This window comes from Triticum urartu, chromosome 7A, assembly GCF_056163025.1.
Source record: "Triticum urartu cultivar PI428250 chromosome 7A, HENAU_Tu73, whole genome shotgun sequence".
Classification (NCBI taxonomy): Eukaryota; Viridiplantae; Streptophyta; class Magnoliopsida; order Poales; family Poaceae; genus Triticum; species Triticum urartu.
In genome coordinates, this window is record NC_141879.1 from 102,965,317 (window position 1) to 102,972,569 (window position 7,253).

General features: G+C 47.6%; 1 pseudogene; it reads left to right on the plus strand.

Moving 5' to 3' along the window:
- Window positions 1-1,007: 1,007 nt before the first annotated feature.
- Window positions 1,008-2,135, plus strand: LOC147958289 (uncharacterized; annotated as a pseudogene).
- The last annotated feature ends 5,118 nt before the right edge of the window (window positions 2,136-7,253 follow it).

Genomic DNA, 7,253 nt, shown 5'->3' on the forward strand with positions numbered 1-7,253 from the left:
GGTTGATACATAAAGATCGATATATTGGACGACTATATTTGGACACCGGAAAGGTTCCGGGTAAGATTGGGACAATACCGGATCACCGGGCGGTTATCGGAACCCCCCAGGAGGTATATGGGCCTTATTGGGACTTAGTGGAAAGGAGGGAAAATGAGCAAGGGCGGGGGTGTGCCCCCCAAGCCCAATCCGAATTGGGAGGGGGGCTGGCCCCCCTTTCCTTCCTCCCTCCTTCCTCTTCCTTCCCTCTCCTACTCCTAATAGGAAAAAGGGGAGTCCTACTCCCGGTGGGACTTGGACTCCCCCCTTGGGCGCGCCACCCTCCATGGCCGGCCCCCTCCTCCACTCCTTTATATATGGGGGCAGGGGGGCACCCCAGAGACACAACAATTGATCATTGATCTCTTAGCCGTGTGCGGTGCCCCCCTCCACCATAATCCTCGATAATATTGTAGCGGTGCTTAGATGAAGCCCTGCGACGGTAGAACATCAAGATTGTCACCACGCCGTCGTGCTGACGGAACTCATCCCCGACACTTTGCTGGATTGGAGTCTGGGGATCGTCATCGAGCTGAACGTGTGCAAAAACTCGGAGGTGCCGTAGTTTCGGTGCTTGATCGGTCGGGCCGTGAAGACGTACGACTACATCAACCGCGTTGTTATAACGCTTCCGCTTCCGGTCTACGAGGGTACGTAGACAACACTCCCCTCTCGTTGCTGTGCAGCACCATGATCTTGCGTGTGCGTAGGAATGTTTTTGAAATTACTTCGTTCCCCAACATTTTTCACGTACAAAATGCACTTAACATGCTATATCTTGTAAACATGTTTTTATTGTATGATTTTACTACTGTAGATTAATTGTTTTGCACTCTTAATGATTAAGTAAGTCATATATGAATGTGTTTTAAATAATGGAACATCATTTTTATTGAATAAGTTTATCAACATCGCATTTGTGCAAAAGATTACCTGATGTAATCTCATGATTTTTGCATAAATTGCAGATGGCCGGAATTGTCAACAAGGAGTTTTCTGAGTTGGCCCAGACGGGGATGAACTACCTGTCATGGGCCTCAGACTGTGAGATTTTTCTCCAGGGAAAAACCCTCCTGAGGGCGATCGGTAAGGGGACCCAGCTGGCCCCCACTGATCCCAAGTTCGAAACTGAGAATGCGCAGGCTCTGCATTTTCTCCGTCATCACCTGTCACGTACTCTGAAAGACGAGTATATGGCTGAGCGGAGTGCTTCTGGCCTTTGGACCGCTCTTAAGCGGCGGTTTGAGCGGCTGAAGTACATTGTTAAGCCACGTGCAGAGGCAGAGTGGATCCGTCTGAGGTTTGCGGACTTCAAGATGGTTGGGAAGTACAATTCGGCTCTGCACCAGATTTGTACGACTCTTCAGATGTGTGGTACTGAGATTACCGACACTCAGAAGATTGAGAAAACCCTATCCACTTTCCACCCTGACGTGGTCCTGTCCGCACGGAACTACCTCCAAGGCAACTACACGAGGTATTCAGAGTTGATTGACGTCCTCCAGGTGGCAGAGGCGCAGGACGAGGTTCTGAAAAAGAACTTTGGCACGCAACCACTTGGGGGGAGTTCTCGCCAGGAGGTGAATGCTCTCAAAGTCCGCAAGCCTCAACATAAGAAGAGGGGCCGCAAGGGCAAGAAGAAGGGTCCTCAACCCCCCGCCCCGACTAAGCAGCAAAAGCCGGGCAAGGGGGGGGGCAGAGGCCTCAGGACTGCTTCCGGTGTGGCTCGGTGGAGCATTTCTCCCGCCAGTGTCGCGCGCCACAGGAGGTCGTTGATGCATACAAGGCTCGCAAGGCGCGTGAGACGCACCTCGCCTTGGTTTAGGAGGGAGCACCACCGGTGCCCATGGCGGCACCCGTGATGATCTCTATGCCCCCCTGCTGCACCCATCGCGGCGACCCCCATGGTGCCCATCGCGGCGGCTTTGGCGGTCTCTAGTGACGCCAACGTTGCCATGGAGGTTGACCACATGGTCACCTCGGCGGTGCCGCAACCAGATGTTGATGCTGCCTCCAAGATGATTTCTAAGGAGGATTAGCTCACTAGTATGGAGATTGCGGCTGAGGTCAATAGCTTCTTCACCGAGTCTACTTAGCATACCTCTTTGGTTATCATGATTCCGTGATTTGATACAATAAATTCGATTTGGTTGTAAGCTCTATGAGAGCATAAACTTATTCTTTACTTTGGCGATTGGATGACATTTATTCCTCTATTCCATTATTTATACATGATAGTATGTTATGTTCTGGAATGTGTGCATCTGTTATTAATGTAGCGTTTTCCTCATTACATTAATTATATGTCATATTTTAGAACGCGTGTGGCGCCCGAATGGAGGAAACGTGCCTTGCCGATAGCACAACTACACATACCATTTTACGAGAAACTAAGTACTTTGAGTCTATTAAAAAATCTCCGGGATGTATTATGACAATCGCCGGCTGTGGTTCGCACATAGTTGGCTCCGGACGAGCCACTATTATACTTCCTATGGGAACAACTTTGATCATTAATGATGCGTTGTTGTACCCGGAGTCGACTCATACTCTTTTGAGCTTTAGAGACATCCGCGCCAATGGTTTTTATATTGAGACCGATGATGAAAACGGCAAGGAGTGCCTACTTATCACAAAGCGGGATGCAAATGGTAAACATGTTATCGAAAGGCTTCCTTCGTTCGACACAGGGCTAGACTACACTAAAATAGTAGCACCGCCTGTGTACACTACCCTCAAGACCGTTTTTAGAAGCTCTGAACTCTTCTGCCTCTGGCATGATAGGTTAGGCCACCCCGGACTTAGGATGATGAGAAATATAATAAACAACTCGCATGGTCATAATGTTAACATGAAGAACTTCCCGAATCCCGATGATTTCGTGTGCTCCGCATGCGCTAAGGGGAAGTTAATCATTAGGCCATCGCCCCTCAAGGTGAGGGACGAAATCCCCGCGTTCTTGGAACGTATCCAAGGGGACATATGCGGTCCCATTCAGCCCCTCACGGGGCCGTTTCGGTACTTCATGGTGCTCATTGATGCTTCCTCTAAATGGTCCAATGTTTGCCTGCCGTCAACACGGAACCATGCCTTTGCAAAGTTGATCTCTCAAATAATACAAATGAGGAATAATTTCCCTGATTATCGTATAAAGTCTATTCGAATGGACAACGCCGGAGAATTTACTTCAAAGGCGTTCGATGATTATTGCATGGCAATGGGAATCAAAGTTGAGCACTCGGGACTGCATGTTCATACACAAAATGGACTTGCCGAGGCATTTATTAAAAGAATTAAATTCATTGCCCGATCGCTCCTTCAGGGTTGTAATTTACCAACTACATGTTGGGGCCACACAGTGTTACATGCGGCCAATCTCATCAACTTTCGACCGTCGGCCTACAACATCCACTCTCCTGTCCAGCTTGCGCAAGGGTCGACACCGAAAATTTCCCACCTTCGTAGGTTCGGTTGCCAGGTATATGTACCAATACCACCACCTCAGTGATCGGTGATGGGAACGCTCCGTAAGTCGAGGATATACGTTGGTTATGAGACTGTGTCCATAATCAGGTATCTGGACCCCATGACATGTGACTGTCACAAGACTTGTTTTGCTGATTGCATTTTTCACTAGGATTTTTTCCCGATTTTAGGGGGAGAGAATCAACCCCTTGATGCTAAAAGTCGAGAAATCACGTGGCAAGCCACGGGGATCCACGCTCATGACCCGCGCACTACTGAGACTGAGAGAGAAGTCCAAAAGATAATAGATTTGCAGTCTTTAGCAAATCAACTACCTGACCACTTTAGTGACTTAAAGACTGTGACAAAATCGCATGTGCACGTGCGCAATGCACCGGAAAGGGTTGAAATACCGAAGAAAAATGATGGTATACCCGCTCCCGTCCAAAGGCCTAAAAGGACGAGAAATCCGGCTTCTCAAATCCCAAGTACTCGGGGACGCCCAACAAAAGAGGATAAGAGAGATTTATTACAGCCTGTCGCCAAAGTACCCCAAAGTGAAACGGGGAGCCAGTCGAGACCTGGCACAAGTACAGAAAATTCAGTGCATGAAATTCCGGACTTAAACTTTCCCATAGGGGAAACACCCAGCAGAGATGTGTGCGCACACGTCGGTGCGGAAAATCTAAAGGACTTTTGCTCTCATAATGGGAAATTTGGTAGATCAAGTGTTAGCGCCGGATGCGCTCCATGACGAAATGGCCATAAATTATATTTATACGGAGGAGTCCCTGAACCGAGCAACAGTGATTATCGACATTAACTTTGCTACGAAAATTGCCTCAATCATAGATCTTGACCCTGAGCCTAACACGCTCGCTGATTGCAAGAAAAAGGTCGGATTGGAAAGATTGGCAGCAGGCAATTACTGCCAAATTATTATCTCTCAACAAAGGAAGGTGTTCGGACCAGTTTGTCGAACTCCTCCCCACATTTGCCCTGTTGACCATAGGTGGGTTTTTGTTCGAAAGAGAGATGAAAATAATAAGGTAGTACGGTACAAAGAAAGGCTCGTCGTTCAAGGGTTCACTCAACGACTAGGTGTCGATTTTGAGGAGACTTATTCCCCGGTCATGGATGGAGTTACCTTTAGATACTTGATCTCGATGGCAGTAATGTTGGGGAACGTAGTAACTATAAAATTTTCCTATGCACACACAGGATCATGGTGATGCATAGCAACGAGAGGGGAGAGTGTTGTCCACGTACCCTCGTAGACCAAAAGCGGAAGCGTTAGCACAACGCGGTTGATGTAGTCGTACGTCTTCACGATCCGACCGATCAAGTACCGAACGTACCGCACCTCCGAGTTCAGCACACGTTCAGCTCGATGATGTCCCTCAAACTCCGATCCAGCCGAGCTTTGAGGGAGAGTTCCGTCAGCACAACGGCGTGGTGACGATGATGATGTTCTACCGACGCAGGGCTTCGCCTAAGCACCGCTTTGATATTATCGAGGTGGACTATGGTGGAGGGGGGCACCGCACACGGCTAAGAGATCCAAGAGATCAATTGTTGTGTCTAGAGGTGCCCCCATGCCCCCGTATATAAAGGAGCAAGGGGGGAGAGGCGGCCGCCCAGGAGGAGGCGCGCCAGGGAGGAGTCCTACTCCCACCGGGAGTAGGACTCCCTCCTTTCCTAGTTGGAGTAGGAAAAGGGGGAAGGAGGAGGGACAGAGGAAGGAAAGGGGGGCGCCGCCCCCCTCCTTGTCCAATTCGGACTAGAGGGGGAGGGGGCATGTGGCCTGCCCTGGCCGCCCCTCCTCTTCTCCACTAAGGCCCATCTTGGCCAATTAACCCCCCCCCCCCGGGGGGGGGGGGGTGGTTCCGGTAACCCCCAGTACTCCGGTAAAATCCCGATTTCACCTGGAACACTTCCAATATCCAAATATAGGCTTCCAATATATCAATATTTATGTCTCGATCATTTCGAGACTCCTCGTCATGTACGTGATCACATCCGAGACTCCGAACTACCTGCGGTACATCAAAACACATAAACTCATAATATAACCGTCATCGAACTTTAAGCGTGCGGACCCTACGGGTTCGAGAACTATGTAAACATGACCGAGACACGTCTCCGGTCAATAACCAATAGCGGAACCTGGATGCTCATATTGGCTCCTACATATTCTACGAAGATCTTTATCGGTCAAACCGCATAACAACATACGTTGTTCCCTTTGTCATCGGTATGTTACTTGCCCGAGATTCGATCGTCGGTATCTTAATACCTAGTTCAATCTCGTTACCGGCAAGTCTCTTTACTCGTTCTGTAATACATCATCCCGCAAATAACTCATTAGTTGCAATGCTTGCAAGGCTTATAGTGATGTGCATTACAGAGTGGGCCCAGAGATAGCTCTCCGACAATCGAAGTGACAAATCCTAATCTCGAAATACGCCAACTCAACAAGTACCATCGGAGACACCTGTAGAGCACCTTTATAATCACCCAGTTATGTTGTGACGTTTCGTAGCACACAAAGTGTTCCTCCGGTAAACGGGAGTTGCATAATCTCATAGTCATAGGAACATGTATAAGTCATGAAGAAAGCAATAGCAGAATACTAAACGATCGAGTGCTAAGCTAACAGAATGGGACAAGTCAATCACATCATTCTCCTAATGATGTGATCCCATTAATAAAATGACAACTCATGTCAATGGTTAGGAAACATAACCATCTTTGATCAACGAGCTAGTCAAGTAGAGGCATACTAGTGACACTTTGTTTGTTTATGTATTCACACAAGTATTATGTTTCCGGTTAATACAATTCTAGCATGAATAATAAACATTTATCATGATATAAGGAAATAAATAATAACTTTATTATCGCCTGTAGGGCATATTTCCTTCAGTCTCCCACTTGCACTAGTCAATAATCTAGATTACACAGTAATGATTCTAACACCCATGGAGCCTTGGTGCTGATCATGTTTTGCTCATGGAAGAGGCTTAGTAAACGGGCCTGCAACATTCAGATCCGTATGTATCTTCCAAATTTCTATGTATCCCACCTGGACTTGATCCCAGATGGAGTTGAAGCGTCTCTTGATGTGCTTGGTTCTCTTGTGAAATCTGGATTCCTTTGCTAATGCAATTGCACCAGTATTGTCACAAAAGATTTTCATTGGACCTGATGCACTAGGTATGACACCTAGAATGGATATGAACTCCTTCATCCAGACTCCTTCATTTGCTGCTTCCGAAGCAACTATGTACTCCGCTTCACAAGTAGATCCCGCCACAACGCTTTGTTTAGAACTGCACCAACTGACAGCTCCCCCGTTCAATGTAAATATGTACCCGGTTTGTGATTTAGAATCGTCTGGATCAGTGTCAAAGCTTGCATCAACGTAACCATTTACGACGAGCTCTTTGTCACCTCCATAAACGAGAAACATATCCTTAGTCCTTTTTAGGTATTTCAGGATGTTCTTGACCACTGTCCACTGATCCACTCCCGGATTACTTTGGTACCTCCCTGCTAAACTAATAGCAAGGCACACATCATGTCTGGTACACAACATTGCGTACATGATAGAGCCTATGGCTGAAGCATAGGGAACATCTTTCATTTTCTCTCTATCTTCTGCAGTGGTCGGGCATTGAGTCTTACTCAACTTCACACCTTGTAACACAGGCAAGAACCCTTTCTTTGCCTGATCCATTTTGAACTTC